This window comes from Muscardinus avellanarius (genome assembly GCF_963383645.1).
Source record: "Muscardinus avellanarius genome assembly, chromosome: 7".
NCBI lineage: Eukaryota > Metazoa > Chordata > Mammalia > Rodentia > Gliridae > Muscardinus > Muscardinus avellanarius.
Window position 1 is genome coordinate 64,344,004 of NC_137793.1, and position 16,396 is coordinate 64,360,399.

The window sequence follows — 16,396 nt, forward strand, 5'->3', positions numbered from 1 at the left end:
TCAGAACTGTCCTGCTTTCAAGTGGCCCTCAGGAGTGGCCCTGGCTCTGGGTGGATGTCTAGAGCAGAGGCACTGGGAGCACCTCTGCGGGGCTTCTGAAAATGGCCCCACAGAAATGCGGCAACACTGACGTATTTAATTTTTTCTTTTGACATCTGGAGAGACAGAATGAGGTGCTCACCTTGGTGCTTCTGCTGGCTGGGTATCGTGAAGCCAGAGCAGCGTCAGAACAGTGAAGGAGAGCCATCGAGGTCAGCACGCCTCAGACCGTGCCGAGGAGTCTTGGCACCGTCACAGGGAAGAGGAGAAGCAACCAGTTCAGAGTAACATGATTGCAGCTGATTCTCGGAGCCTGGAGCCAGCTGTTCCTAAGCCTTCTCTCAGTTCAGCAAGTCCTTGGCAACATGTGCCTGGGTATCCGCTTGGAGTAGAGTAAATCTTCACTTCCATTCACAAACATTTCAAAATGTATAATCAACAGTGGATTTTTATCTCATGTAAACCTATTGCCTTCCTTCCCTTCTTTTCTAGAGGCATTCTACCTTTACGCTACAACCCAGCTCATTTTCTTCAATTTTTTAATTTTGAAACAGGAACTTGAGCTGCTAAACTAGCCTTGAACCTGTGGTCCTCCTCGTCTCAGCCTCTCAAGCACCAGAATTGTTCCATCATGCCTGGTGGCTCTTAAACTTCCTTATTAAAATGTTTCTTAAGACATTTTAATGTCCTCTAACACCTTTTCTTTGGGTTTATTCCATTGCTCTTATTCTAGGTGCTCCTGTCGTGGCTCCATTTGTCAGGGGAGGCAGGTGCTCTTTCTGCATTTTGTCAATGAGCATGCCACTTACAAGTTGTGCTTTTTAGTAGAATTTAGAGCCAGCAGGGAAGACGTTGACTTTTCCATAGTCGGCATTGGCATTTGAACTCAGGTGACAAACATGAGGTAAAAGTATAAGTTTAGAATAATTATTTGTTGTAACCATGATGAAAATGCATGTGATTGTTCAGTTCAACCCTGTGATGAACTGAGAACTCAAATTCATTTCTGAAGAGAGCCAAGGATACACTGGGTTAGAAATGCTGGTTTGTTTGTTTGTTTGTTTGTTTTTATTTTTGTGGTACTGGGGATTGAACCCAGGGGCATTCTACCTCTGAGCTATACCCCAAACCCTATTTTTTATTGTTACTGAAACTAGGTCTTATGAAGCTGCTGAGGCTGCTCACAAACCTGTGATCCTCCTGTCTCAGTTTCCCAGTACTAGGATTATAGGCATGTGTCACCATAGCTGGCCTTTATTTGGGTGGAGGGTACTGGGGATGGAACCCAGGGGCTTTTTACCTCTGGGCTACACTCCCAGACCTATTCTTATGTTTTATTGGAAACGGTCTCACTAAGTTGCTGAGAGCCTCAGAAAATAGCTGAGGCTGGCTTGGAACCTACATGATCCTCCTGTCTCAGCGTCCCAAGTACTGGGATTATAGGCATGCGCCATCACGTCCACTTTATTCTTTGTTTTGAAACAGAGTCTCACTGAGTTGCAGAAGGCCTCACTAAGAAGCTGAGGCAGAGCTGAGTGTGGTGGCGCACGCTTGTAATCCCAGCTCTTGGGAGGCTGAGACAGGAGGATTGTGTAGGTTCAAAGCCAGCCTCAGCTACTTAGTGAGGCTCTCTGTACCGTAGTGAGACCCTGTTTCCAAATAAAGTATAAAATAGGACTGGGAGTATAGACCCGAGGTAGAAAAGCCCCTGGGTCCCACCCCCAGTAGTACCTACACACGCACACATGCAGTCTTCGAACCGAGATCCTTCTGTCTCAGACTTCCCAATGCTGGGATGACAAGCATGCGCCACCACACTCAGCTTGTTGAGTTTAAGAGCAGATAATAAGAAGTGGATGATAGATCATAGGTTTTTTGTTTTGCAGCAGCAGCACTGGGTATTGAACCCAGGGACAGACTACCTCTCAGCTACACCCCCAGCCTATATTATTTTTTAGTTTGAAACAGAGTTTTGCTAGGTTGCTGGGAGTGTCAGTACGTTGTGGAGGCTGTCATTCAACCTGTGATCCTCCTGTCTGCTTCTCAAGAACTGAGATTACAAGCATGCACCATCACGTTTGGCATAAGTTCTATTTACTTATTTATTTATTTTACTTATTTTTTGCAGCACCAGGGATGGAACACAGGGGCATTGTACCTCCGAGCTACACCCCCTGCCCTAGTTTTTAGTCTTTTTCTTTTCTTTTCTTTTCTTTTTTTTTGGTGGTGCTGGGGTTCCTGGAAGCCCTTCTACCTCCGGGCTACACTCCCAAACCTATTTTACATTTTTATTTGGAAACATTCTCCTAAGCCAGCGCGCGCAGCTGGCTTCGAACCTGCACGATCCTCCTGTCTCTGCCTCCCAAGCGCGGGGATTACAAGCGTGCGCCACCAAGCCCGGCTCTTTTTAATTTTTATTTATTTATTTATTTTTATGGTACTGGGGAGGCTACACTCCCAGACCTATTTTATATTTTATTTGGAAACAGGGTCTCTTAAGCCAGCCAGGCTGGCTTCAAACTTGCGCAATCCTCCGGTCTCCACCTCCCAAACGCGGGGATTACAAGCGTGCACCACCACACCTGGCTATTTTTATTTTTGAAACAGGGTTTCACTGAGTTGTGAAGGGCCTTGCTAAGTGGCTGAGGCTGTCCATGAACCGTGCTCCTTCTGTCTCTGCCTCTGGAATGCTGTGATTATAAGCGTGTGCCACCATGCCCAGCTATTTTAATTTTATGAATTAGTATTTTTTTGTACTGAGGATTGAACCCAGAGACATTTTATCTCAGCACTGTACCCTCAGACCTATTTTATTTATTTTGAAACAGGGTCTAAGTTGTGGAGGACCTCAATGATAGTTGTATGCCAGGGTTCCTGACTTGATATTTATTAAATTTTAAAATGAGAGCTGGGGCCGGGCGTGGTGGCACACACTTGTAATCCCCGCGCTTGGGAGGCTGAGACAGGAGGATTGCACGGGTTCAAAGCCAGCCTCAGCTACTTAGTGAGGCTTTCAGCAACTTAGTGAGACCCTGTTTCCAAATAAAAAATATAAAAAAGGTTTGGGAGTATAGCACGGAGGTAGAAAACCTCTGGGTTCCACTCCCAGTACCACCAAAAAAAAGAGAGAGACCCTGTTTCCAAAATAAATATAAAATAGGCCTGGGAGTGTAGCCCGGAGGTAGAAGGGTTCCATCCCCAGTACCACCAAAAAAAAAAAAAAAAAAAAAAAAGCTGGGCATGGTGGCACATACTTGTAACCCCAGTACTTGGTAGCCTGAGACGGGAGGATCACAGATTTGCAACCAATCTCAGTGAGCCCTTCTGCAATTTAGACCCTGTTTCAAAACCAAGAATCAAAAATAAGGCTGGGAGTGTAGCTTGGAGGTAGAATGCCCTAGTTCAACTCCCAGCACCCTCTGGCCCCAAATTTGAAAGCTGAACCCTGTAACTTCAGTACTTGGGAGGTTGTAGAAAAGAGGATAGCCAGTTGGAGGCTAGCCTCAGCAATTTAGCAAGGTCCTGTTTCAAAATAAAAAGGGCTGCAAAATTTGGGAAGCTGAGGCAGGAGGATCAAATGTATCAAAGATAGCCATCAATCAAGCATGAGGCAGGAGGATCACACAGGTTTGAAGCCAGCCTCAGCTACTTAGTGAGTCCCTTTGCAAACTCAGTGAGACCCTGTTTCAAAAAATAAAGAATAAAAGCCGAGTTTGGTGGCGCATGCTTGTCATCCCCACGCTTGGGAGGCTGAGACAGGAGGATTGCACATATTCAAAGCCCACCTCAGCTACTTAGGCTCTCAGCAACTTAATGAGACCCTGTTTCCAAATAAAGTACAAAATAGGTCTGGGAGTGTATCCTGGAGGTAGAAAGCCTTTGGGTTCCACTCCCAGTACCAAAAAAAAAAGAAAAAATAGGGCTGGGGGTGTAGCTCAGAGGTGGAATGCCCCTGGGTTCCACACCCAGTTCCAAAAATAAATACATATAAAAAATATAAAGGGCTGGAGAATGTAGCTTGAAATTAGAATACCTCTGGGTCCAATTCCCTGTTCCAAAAATAAAAAACTTAAAAATTAAAAAATTTTTAAATTTAAAATTTTTTTTTAATTTAAAAAATTGAAAATTAGGCACAGTGATGCACACTTGTAATCTCAGTACTTGGGAGGCTGAGACAGGAATATCACAAGTTTAAGACCAGCCTCAGCAACTTAGTGCGACTCTGTTTGAAAAAAGATTAAAAAAAAAAAAGCCAGTGGAGGTGGCGCAGGTTTGTAATCCCAACACTTAGGAGGCTGAGACAGGAGAATCCCAGGCTTGAGGACAGCTTCAGCAAGTAGTGAGACTCATCAACCTAGTAAAACCCGGTTTAAAAAAATTTTTTTTTTTTTTGCCACCACAACCGCCCTACACTATATATATATATATATATATATATATATATATATATATATATATATATATATATATATTTTTTTTTTTTTTGTACTGGGGTCTCGGAAGCCCTCTAGCTCCGGGCTACACTCCCAGACCTATTTTTACATTTTTATTTGGAAACAGGGTCTCCTAAGCCAGCATGCGCGGCTGGCTTCGAACCTGCGCGATCCTCCTGTCTCTGCCTCCCAAGCGCAGGGATTACAAGCGTGCGCCACTACGCCCAGCATTTAAATATATCTTTATTGTAATTATACATCACATTGGAATTCAAGACTTGTGAGGATATACAAGCACACATCCAATTTGCCCTTATCCAATCCCCATCTCATTCCTTCCTCCTCCCTGGATCCCATGCTTGATTGGCAGCTATCTTTGATACATTTGTTTACATACCTCATGAGTTTTAAAGAGATTCCATCTTCCCCCATCCAAAAAAAAAAATTTTTAAAGAGCTAGGGGCTAGCCAGGTGTGGCGCATGCTTGTAATCCCAGCATTTGGGAGGCTGAGACAGGAGGATTGCACAGGTTCGAAGCCAGCCTCAGCTATTTAGGCCCTTTGAAAGTGAGACCCTGTTTCAAAATAAAGAATAAAAAATAGGGGCTGGGGGTGTTGCTCAGAGGTATAATGCCCCTGGGTTCCATCCTCAGTACTACAAAAAAAAAAAAAAAAAAGAGATGGGGGCTGCTGGGCATAGTGGCACTTGGTGGTTGAGACAGGATGATCATACAGGTTGGAAGCCAGCCTCAGCTACTTAGTGAGGCTCTCAGCAACTTAGTGAGACCCTGTTTCCAAGTATAATATAAAATAGGTCTGGAGTATAGCTTGGAGGTAGAAAAGTTCCTGGGTTCCACTAGTACCACACAGACAAAAAAAGTAAAAAATAAGAACTAGGGGCTGCTGGACCTGGTGGCACACACTTAGGAGGCTGAGATGGGAGGATTGCAGGTTCACAGCCAGCCTCCACCTCTTATGAGACCCTCTGGAACTTAGACCCTGTTTCAAATAAAATAATAAAAAATGGGTCTGGAGGTGTAGCTTTGAGATAGAAATCCCTTGAGTTCAATCTCCTGTACCACAAAATAAATAGCTAGGGGTGTAGGTTGGAGGTAGGTTGCCTCTGGTGGGTGGTGGGTGGATGGATGGAAAATCTGGGTGTATAGCTCACTCCTGGGCTCAATCTCCAGTACTAAAAATAATATGTGCATTCATAAATGTTTTAAATTTTCAGTTTCTTTTTTTTTTTTTTTTTTGGTGGTACTGGGGTTCCTGGAAGCCCTTCTACCTCCGGGCTACACTCCCAGACCTATTTTATATTTTTGAAACAGGGTCTCTTACGCCAGCGCAGCTGGCTTCGAACCTGTGTGATCCTCCTGTCTCCGCCTCCCAAGCGCGGGGATTAGAAGCGTGCGCCACCACGCCCAGCTGAATTTTCAGTTTTTACTCATATCTTTTTAGATTTTATTTGTATAAACTGATTCTGAACTCTTCCATTTATCATTGTTCATTTATGTGCCAATAACATTTTTTTTTACTTTGTAGTACTGGGGATTGAACCCAGAGGTGTTCTACTTCTGAACTACACCCCCAGCCCTGTTTTTATCCTTTCTTTTGAAACGGGGCCTCACTAAGTAGCTGAAGCTGGCTGCATACCTGCAATCCTTCCAAATACTGGGATTACAAGCATGCACCACCATGACCACCATGACTGGCCTGTTAAAACTTTTTTAAAAAACGGGTCTGGGGATGGAACCCAGGGGCATTCGACCTCCAAGCTACACTCCCGCCCTATGGTTTTTTCTTTATTTTGAAACAGTGTCTAAGTTGCAGAGGGCCTCAGTAAGTAGCTGAGGCTGTCCGCAAACCATGAACCAGGATGCTCCGGTCTCAGCCTCCCTAATAGCTGGGATTACAAGCATGCACCACCACACCTGGTTTTGATATTTTAAGCTACTGTAGTTTTATTTGTTGTTGAATGACACACTTTTTTTTTTTTTGGTGGTGGTACTGGGGATGGAACCCAGGGGCCTTCTACTTCCGGGCTACGCTCCCAGACCTATTTTATATTTTGTTTGGAAACAGGATCTCTTAAGCCAGCTGAGGCTGGCTTCAAACCTATGGGATCCTCCTGTCTCAGCCTCCCAAGCACAGGGATTACAAGTGTCCTCCACCACGCACCAAACCTGGCTTTGAATGACACTCTTTTTATACATAAAGGCTAATGAAAAAACCATTATTGGCCCTATTAAAATCCAACATTTTAATCGAAAAGAGTAAATATACTTACTCCTTAAATATTATGTAAATTTTCTAAAGCACAACTTGAAAACATTCATCATGCTTAATTTCACTGCAATTAAGATCAAATATACATGTCAGCCAGGTGTGGTGGCACACGCTTGTAATCGCCACGCTTGGGAGGCAGAGACAGGAGAACCGCGCAGGTTTGAAGCCAGCCACGCTGGCTTAAGAGACCCTGTTTCCAAATTTAAAAAAATTATATATACATATATATATATATATATATATACACACACACACACACACACACACACACACACACACATACATACATGTCACATACATCAAGACTAGATTACAGCTGGGTGTGGTAGCACATGATTATAATTCTAGTACTTGGGAGGCTGAGACCTTACAGGTTTCAAGCCAGCCTTGGCAGTTTAGCGAGGCCCTCCGCAACTTGGTGACTCTTTTTCCAAATAAATAATATTGGAAGCTGGGCATGGTGGCAAATGCTTGTAATCCCAGCATTTGGGAGGCTGAGACAGGAGAATCGTGGCTCGAGTACAGCCTCAGCTACTTAGTGAGGCTCTTTGCAACTCAGTGAGACTCTGTTACAAAATAAAAAATAGGGTTGAGGGTGTAATTTAGGGGTAGAATGCCCCTGGGTTTCATCCCCAGTACCACACACACAAAAAAATAATAGTAATATTGGGTTGGGGGTATAACTTGGAGGTAGAATGCCTCTGGGTTCAATACCCAGTACCAAAAAAAAAAAAAAAAAAAGACTAGGTTTCAAATTATCATCATCACGTTTTCTTTTTAATGTATACAATGATTCATTGGCAGTATTTTGTGTTGATACCATATCAATGGTAATCAGAATATTTGGGACCAAATTAATGATGGATTAATCAGCTCATTCTGAGCTGCTGATGTTGCAGGAATGGATGCTTTTACAAAAGCAAGGGGCTGTGAAACAGGTACCTCTACTGTAAACCTTTGCCCTGTGAGAGACATTGGAGTATGTACTTGAGTAGGAACAGACATGGTTTGGGGGGCTGGTGTGCCCAGTTAACTAGTAACTGAACCAACACTTAACCATGAAATTGCTATTCTTTATGCAGATGTGGATACCTTTTTTGTGAAGACTTGAGCCTATAGAGCTGTTAAGCAATATCAGGTGGCAATCTAGGACCTGAATGGCAAGGGGGTTAATTTATTTGAATTTGCAATATGTAATAAAAAATCTCTTGGGGGAGGAGAGGTAAAAGATAAGTCAATGTAACACTGAATTGCCCATTGCAATCATCATCAGCATTAACAGTCACTTTCTTTTTTTTATTCTTAAGGTACTGGGGATGGAACCCAGGGGCATTCTACCTCTGAGCTACACCCTAGCCCTATTTTTTATTCTTTATTTTGAAACAGGGTCTCACTGAGTTTCAAAGGGCCTCACTAAGTAGCTGAGGCTGTCCTCGAACCTTGATCCTTCTGTCTCAGCCTCCCAAAAGCTGGGATTACAAGCATGCGCTACCACGCATAGCTGACAGTCGCTTTCTTAGCAAGCTTGAATAAAGTTTAGCATCATCTAGAATTGTGTCACATATCGAAAGGCAAACTCCAGCATCTGATTTATAACTCTTGGCTCATATTCGGTAATCCCCATGTCTTTTAGGATTTGTGCCATCTGCATGCTCTTGCGATGAGCCGTCTTACTAGATTTAGTGGTAATCCGGTGATCAGATTTCTTGAACTAATTCATCCACATTAACGTATTTCAGTCTTGATTTTTTTTTTCCATACTAGGATTGAACCCAGAGGCATTCTACCTCCGAAGTACACCCCCAGCCCTATTTTCTAGTCTATTTATTTATTTATTTATTTATTTATTTATTTATTGTGATACTGGGGTGGAACCCAGGGTCTTTTCTCCCAGATCTTCTTTATACTTTATTTGGAAACAGGATCTCACTGAGTTGCTGAGAGCTTCTTTATTTTGAAACAGGGTCTCACTGAGTTTCAAAGGGCCTCACTAAGTAGCTGAGGCTGTCCTCGAACCTTGATCCTTCTGTCTCAGCCTCCCAAATGCTGGGATTACAAGTGTATACCACCACATCTGGCTCCAGTCTTGATCTTGATGCAAATTGTTTGCCTAGTGTGGCTTTTCTAACCCCTGGTGTACCTGTGAAATGTTTGGCAGCAACAGATTTCTCCCAGCGACAGATGCAGACCCCTCACTTAAACATCTAGATACTAAGCTACTATAGTGTGTGTGTGTGTGTATGTGTGTGTGTGTGTATATATATATATATACACACACACATATATATACACATATATACATACACACATTTTTTTTCAGTACTGGATGGAACCAGAGGCATACTACCTCTGAGCTACACCCCACACCCTACTTTTTATCCTTTATTTGAAACAGGGTCTCACTGAGTTGCAAAGCACCTCACTAAGTAGCTGAGGCTGTCCCAAGGTCCACGATCCTCCTGTCCCAGCCTCCCAAATGCTGGGATTACAAGCGTACACCTCCATGCCTGGCATAGTTTTTTGTTTTGTTTTGTTTTTTAATTAAAAAATCTTTTTTTTGCGGGTCTGGGGATGGAATCCAGAGGTATTCAATCTCCGAGCTACGCCCCTGCCCTATTTTTTATTCTTTTAATTTTGAAACAGGGCCTCACTAAGTAGCTGAGGCTGTCTGCGAACCACAATCCTCTGGTCTCAGGCTCCCAAATGCTGGGATTACAAGCATGCACCACCATGCCCGGCAGTTTTATAATTTTATACAAGGCAAATCACTCCTGTTCTTTTGACAAAAACGTTTTAGCTTTTTTTTTTTTTTTTTTTTTTTTCTTTCGGTACTGAGGATTGAACCCAGAGGCATTTCATGCCCCCAGTCCAGTTTTATTTCTCATTTGGAAATGGTATTACAAAATCACTGAGAGCCTTGAGAAGTTGCTGTGAACCTCCTGTCTCAGCCTCCCAAATACTGGAATTACAAGCATGAGCCACCATACTGGGTTTGGTTATTTTTGTATCTTAATTCCATATCACTGACTGGTCATATTTCATCAAAAATTCTAGTGGAGCTGGGAGTGGTGGCACACGCTTGTAATCCTAGTGCTTGGGAGGCTGAGACAGGAGAATTGTACAGGTTTGAAGCCAGCCTCAGCTATTTGGTGAGGCTCTCAGCAACTTAGTGAGACCCTGTTTCTAAATAAAATATAAAGCTGGTTGTGGTGGCGCAAGCTTGTAATCCCAGCATTCAGGAGGCTGAGACCCAAGGATCGTGGTTCCTGGACAGCCTCAGCTACTTAGGCCCTCTGCAACTCATTGAGACCCAGCTTCAAAATAAAGAATAAAAAATAGGGCAGGGGCTGTAGCTCGGAGGTCGAATGCCCCTGGGTTCCATCCCCAGACCCGGAAAATAAATAAATAAGTAAATAAAATATAAAGTAGGTCTGGAAGTATAGCTTGGAAGTAGAAAGTCCCTGGGTTCAACCCCAGTACCACAAAAAATAAATAAATAAAATTCTAGTGGGATTTACATTGAAATATTGCATTGAACTTATAGACTTAACTGTGGCAATCAGCAATTGATTTGTGTGTGTATAATACTAAGGTTTGAGCCCATGAGCATTCTATCTTTGACAACCCCTAGCCCTATTTTTTTTTTTTTTTTTGAACAGGCTCTTACTAGGTTGATGAAGAGTCTCACTCCTTGCTGAGGCTATCCTCATACCTGTGAGCTTCCTGTCTCAGCCTTTGAAATACTGGGATTACAGAGGTACACCACCATGCCCACTTTAAAATATCTTTATTTCCCACTATGTAAGTGATACACATGTATTCTAGAATATTTAGAAGTATACATAGTCAACAGAATAACATTTTCTTTTTTTTTTTTTTTCTTTTTCTTTTCCAGTGCTTGGGATGGGTCCCAGGGGCATTCTTTCTCTAAACTACACCCCTAGCCTTATTTTTTATTCTTTTTTTGGGGGGAGGGGTGGTACTGGGGGTGGAACCCAGGGGGTTTTCTACCTCAGGGTTATATTCCCAGACCTATTTTTTATATTTTATTTGGAAACAGGGTCTCACTAAATTGCCGAGAACCTCACTAAGTAGCTGAGGCTGGCATAGAACCTGTGCGATCCTCCTGTTTCAGCCTCCCAAGAGCTGGGATTATAAGTGTGCGCCACCACACCTGGCTCATTTATTATTTTATTTTACTTATTTATTTATTTGCCATACTGGAGATGGAACCCAGGGGCATTCTACCTTCAAGTGACACTCCCAGCCCTATTTTTTTTGTGTGTGTGTGTGGTACTGGGAGTGGAACCCTGGGGCTTTTCTATCTCTGGGCTATACTCCCAGACCTACTTTATACTTTATTTGGAAACAGGGTCTCACTAAGTTGCTGAGAGCCTCACTAAGTAGCTGAGGCTGGCTTTGAACCTGTGCGATCCTCCTGTCTCAGCCTCCCAAGTTCTGGGATTACAAGTATGCACCACCACGCCCAGCTTCCCAGCCCTATTTTTTATTCTTTATTTTGAAACAGGGTCTCACTGAGTTGCAAGGGCCTCATTAAGTAGCTGAGGTTGGCCCTGAACCACAATCCTCCGGTCTCAGTCTCCCAAATGCTGGGATTACAAGTGTGCACCACCATGCCTGGCTTATTCTTTATTTTGAAATAGGGTCTCACTAAGTATCTGAGACTGGCCAAGAACCTGCAATCCTCCTGTCTCTTCCTCCAAAGTACTGGGACTATAGGTATGCACAAACCACACCCGGCTAAGAATAACATTTTATAAGCCTATTATTAACAGGAAATAGCCAGGCTTGGTAGTGCAAGCCTATAATCCCAGTACTTGGGGAGGCTAAAACAGGAGGATTCCAGGTTTGAAGCCAGCATCAGCAATTTAGCAAGGCCCTCAACAGCAATTTAGGAAACTCCTTTTCAAAATTTAAAAATAGGGCTGCTTTTGTGCCTGGGGGTAGTAGAATGCCCCTAAGTTCAACCCTTGTCATGACAAAGAAAAAAGAAGTAGTCATTTTGGAGACTTGTCATTTTCCGACTTTGTGTGTGTGTGTGTGTGCGTGCGTGCGTGTGTGTGTGTGTTACTGGAGATGGAACTCAGGGGCCTGCTACCTCTGGGCTACACTCCCAGACCTATTTTTTTTTAATATTTTATTTGGAAATAGGCTGGCTTTGAATTTGTGCAATCCTCCTGTCTCAGCCTCACAGCACTGGGATTACAAGGGTGCGCCACCACGCCCAGCTTAATCATTTTTTTGAAACGTGGACTTGCTAGGTTGCTGGTAGTCTCAATAAATTGCTGAGGCTGTCCTCCAACCTGTGATCCTCCTGTCTCAGCCTTTTAAGTACTGGGATTATAAATATGTACCATCTCACTCTGTTTTGTAGAATGTTTCTAAATAAAATTATTCAAAAAATTGTTTTGGTCTACACTGTATTTTGGGGGTGGGGGTTACTGAGGATTTAAACCAGGAACAGTCTACCTCAGCCCCAACCCATTTTTTTAATTTGGAAACAGGATCTTTGGGGGGGGGGGCTACTGCAGATTGAACCCAGGGCCATTCCACCTCTGAGCTACACCCCCACCCCTATTTTATTCTTTATTTTGAAACAGGGTCTGGTCACGAACCTGTCATCCTCCTGTCTTAGTCCCGAGTACTGGGATTTCAAGTGTGCGCCACCATGCCTGGCTGGAAACAGGTCTTTCAAAATTGCTCAGGTCCTTACCAAATTGTTGAGGCTGTTCTCGAACCTGTGATCCTCCTGACTGAGCCTTCCAAGTACTAGGATTGCAGATACGCAGCACCACAGCCAGCTGAGGGTATACTTTTGATACTCAAACCAGACAAAGATAACATCACGAAACAAATTGAATACCAATATACCTAAGGAGCGTAGATGTAAAAATCCTTAACAATATTAGCAGGTAGAATCCAGCAGTCATCCCGTGGAAAGGCGTGTGTTATGTCCCAGAATGATCTCATGAATAGACTATGTTCATTCAGTTTCCAACATTGAATCCTTCAACTAATTTGTGGGTTTATCTGGCACAGTTGTGCACAGCTGTAATCCTAGTACTTGGGAGGCTGAAACAGGAGGGTTACCAGTTTGAGGCCAGCCTCAGTAAGTAGCAAGACTCAGGAACCCAGTGAGACTGTTTCAAAACAAAAATTTACCCAGCATTTGGGAGGCTGAGACCAGAGGATCGTGGTTCGCAGACAGCCTCAGCTATGTAAGCCCTCTGCAACTCAGTGAGACCCGGTTTCAAAATGAAGAATTAAAAAAAAAAAAAAAAAAAAAAAAAAACAGGGCAGGGGATGTATCTCGGAGGTCAAATGCCCCTGGGTTCCATCCTCACTCGCCCCCCCCCAAAAAAAAAAAAAAATTAAAAAGGGCCGGGCGTGGTGGTGCACATTTGTAATCCCAATTGTAATCCCAACATTCTGGAGGCTGAGACTGGAGGATCCCTGTTTGCAGACAGCCTCAGCTACTTAGTGAGGCTCTCTGCAATTTAGTGAGACTCTGTTTCAAAATAAAGAATAAAAAACAGGCAGGCGATGTAGCTTGGAGGTCAAATGCCGCTGGATTCCATCCCCAGACCCACTCAAAACAAACAAACAAACAAACTTTAAAAAGGCCTGGGGGTAGCCAGGCCTGGTGGCACAGTTTGTAATCCCTGCGTTTGGGAGGAGGAGACCGGAGGATCAGGCAGGTTCAAAGCCAGCCTCTCTGGCTTAAGAGACCCTGTTTCCAAATAAAAATATAAAAATGGGTCTGGGAGTGTAGCCCGGAGGTAGAGGGTTTCCAGGAACACCAGTACCACAAAAAATAAATAAATAAAAATGTCCTGGGGGTATAGCTCGAGGAGGTAGAATATCCCTGAGTTCAATCCTCAGTGCCACCAAAAACAAACACATAAACAAAACACCTTTTGTTATTCTGATGTGGTGGCACATGCTTCTAATCCCATTACTTGAAGGGCTAAAATCAGAGGTCAGCCTCAGCAATTTAGCAAAACAGGGGTTTTAGCTAAAACAAAGCCAGGTGTGGTGGCATGCGCCTATAATCCAAGTTCTTTGGAGGCTGAGACAGGAGAATTGCAGGTTCAAAACCAGCCTCAGAGCTGGGCATGGTGGCGCACACTTGTAATCCCAGCATTTGAGGCTGAGACAGGAGAATCACGGTTCAAGGACAGCCTCAGCTACTTAGGCCCTTTGCAACTCAGTGAGACCCTGTTTCAAAATAAAGAATAAAAAATAGGGCAGGGGTGTAGCTCAGAGGTAGAATGCCCCTAGGTTCCATCCCCAGTACCACAAAAATAATAAATAAATAATAAACAAAACCAGCCTCAGCAACTTAGGCTCGCATCAATTTAGTGAGACCCTTCCTATCTCCAAATAAAAAATAAAATAGGGCTGAGGGTATAGTGTGAAGTTAGAGTGCCCTTAGGTTCAATCTTTAGCACCAGAAATACATACATACATACATGCATACATACATACATATGGCTGGGGTGCAGTTAGAGGTAGAATGCCCCTGGATTCAGTCCTTAGTACCAAGAGTGGCAAATGCTTATAATCCAAGTACTTGGGAGGCTGAGCCAGGAGGATCACAGGTTCACGGCCAGCTTTACTACTTGGGCCCTTGGCAATTTAGTGAGACGCTGTTTCAAAAATAAAGAATTAAGACTGGGTGTGGTGGCACATGCTTATAATCCCAGCATTTGGGAGGCTGAGACCAGAGGATTGCAGTTTGTGGACAGCCTCAGCTACTACTTAGTGAGGCCCTTTGCAATTCAGTGAGAGCCTGTTTCAAAATAAAGAATAAAAAATAGGGCTGGGGGTGGAACTCAGAGGTAGAATGACCCTGGGTTCCATCCCCAGTACTGCAAAAAACAAATAAATAAATATAGGGCTGGGGGTAGCTAGAGGTAGAATGCTCCTGTGTTCAATCCCCAGTACTAAAACAAACAAAAAAACCTTAGTACCAAGTAACTTTCTTTTTTTTTCTTTCTTTTTTTTTTTTTTTGGTGGTGGTACTGGGGTTCCTGGAAGCCCTTCTACTTCTGGGCTACAGTCCCAGACCTATTTTATATTTTATTTGGAAACAGGGTCTCTTAAGCCAGTGAGACTGGCTTCGAACCTGCACAATCCTCCTGTCTCTGCCTCCCAAGCGCAGGGATTACAAGGGTGCGCCTCCACGCCTGGCTCCAAGTAACTTTCTGATGTGGCTTGTTTTGCATATTGATTTCCTATCCAAAAGTGTTTTAAAATGAGTTATTTTATCCCCATAGACCCACTCAATGGGTCTGACCCTCAGCTGACCCTCAGCTCTATTTCATTTATTTTGAATTGCAAAGCCAGGCGTGGTGGCACACACTTGTAATCCCAGCATTTGAAGGCTGAGACCGGAGGATCGTGGTTTGCGGACAGCCTCAGCTACTGAGGGAGGCCCTTCGCAACTCAGTGAGAGCCTGTTTCAAAATAAAGAATAAAAAATAGGACTGAGGGTGTAGCTTGGAGGTAGAATGCCCCCTTGGTTTCATCCCCAGTACCACACACACAAAAAAAGTGTTTTTGCTAGGTTGACACTCTCAATATTTGCTGAGGCTGTCCTCAAACCTGTCATTCTTCTGCCTCCCAATTATTGGGGTTATAAGCATACACCACCACACTCACCCAGGTCTTTTTATTTTTTAATTTTCAAACAGGGCCCTGCTAAATTTCTGAGCCTGGCCTGGAAACTTCAATCCTCCTGTCTTAACTCCACAGATACTGGGAATACAAGCACGTGCCAACTAATACTTAACCATTTTAAACATTTAAGTGTATCTTCGAGGCTGGGCGTTGTGGCGCACGCTTGCAATCCCAGGATTTGTGAGGCTGAGACAGGAGCATCGCGGTTTGCAGACAGCCTCGGCTACTTAGTGAGGCCCTTTGAAACTGGTGAGATGTTTCAAAATAAAGAATAAAAAATCAGGCTGGGAGTGGAGCTTGGTGGTAGAGTGCCCCTGGGTTCCACCACCGGGGGAAAAAATATGCCCCTCTGACATTAAGCACATTCCTGTGCTGTGCACCGTAAGCACCGCCTCCTCCAGTGTTGTTTCTCATCATTCCAAACCCAATAAACTACCTGACTTCTCTGCTAGGTTGATGAGTCTTGCTGTGTTGCTAAAGTTGGTCTCAAACCTCCAATCCTCCTGTCTCAGCCTCCCAAGTACCAGGATTACACGCACAGAGCACTGCACCCAGCCTGGCCGTACTGCTTCCTGCAGGACGCACACCTCTGTGGTCTGTGGAAAATCTTTATTTTACAGTGAAGCACTGAGTATCCATCTGACTCCAGGCCTCAGAGTTTATAGAATGGAAGTGGAGGTGTCTGTGCTGCAGAGTCCTATGTTTTCAGGCATCATCTACTGGTCCTGGAGCCCCAGCACATGGCCGCCTCCTCTTCTAGGACGTCATTGGCCTCTTCGTACGACTCCCTAACCCATGTGTAGGGTGCACATTGCCACTAACCGAGGTTGACAGGCCACTGGACCTCTCTGGGCTGGACCGTAGTTTATAACCTGTGACTATCTGAATTGACCTCTAAGGTGTGTGTTCTGCTGGGTGCACCACCAAGAAGAT

The 16,396-nt window shown here is 43.9% G+C and overlaps 1 pseudogene across 1 annotated transcript; it reads right to left on the bottom strand.

The window, feature by feature from the left end:
• LOC308265091 (transcription initiation factor TFIID subunit 9-like) lies at positions 1–8,014 on the bottom strand (annotated as a pseudogene). Its single transcript has 2 exons — positions 7,505–8,014; positions 1–95 (listed from the first exon to the last, which is right to left on the bottom strand). The product of its transcript is annotated as a transcription initiation factor TFIID subunit 9-like (transcript).
• Between the last annotated feature and the right edge of the window lie 8,382 nt (positions 8,015–16,396).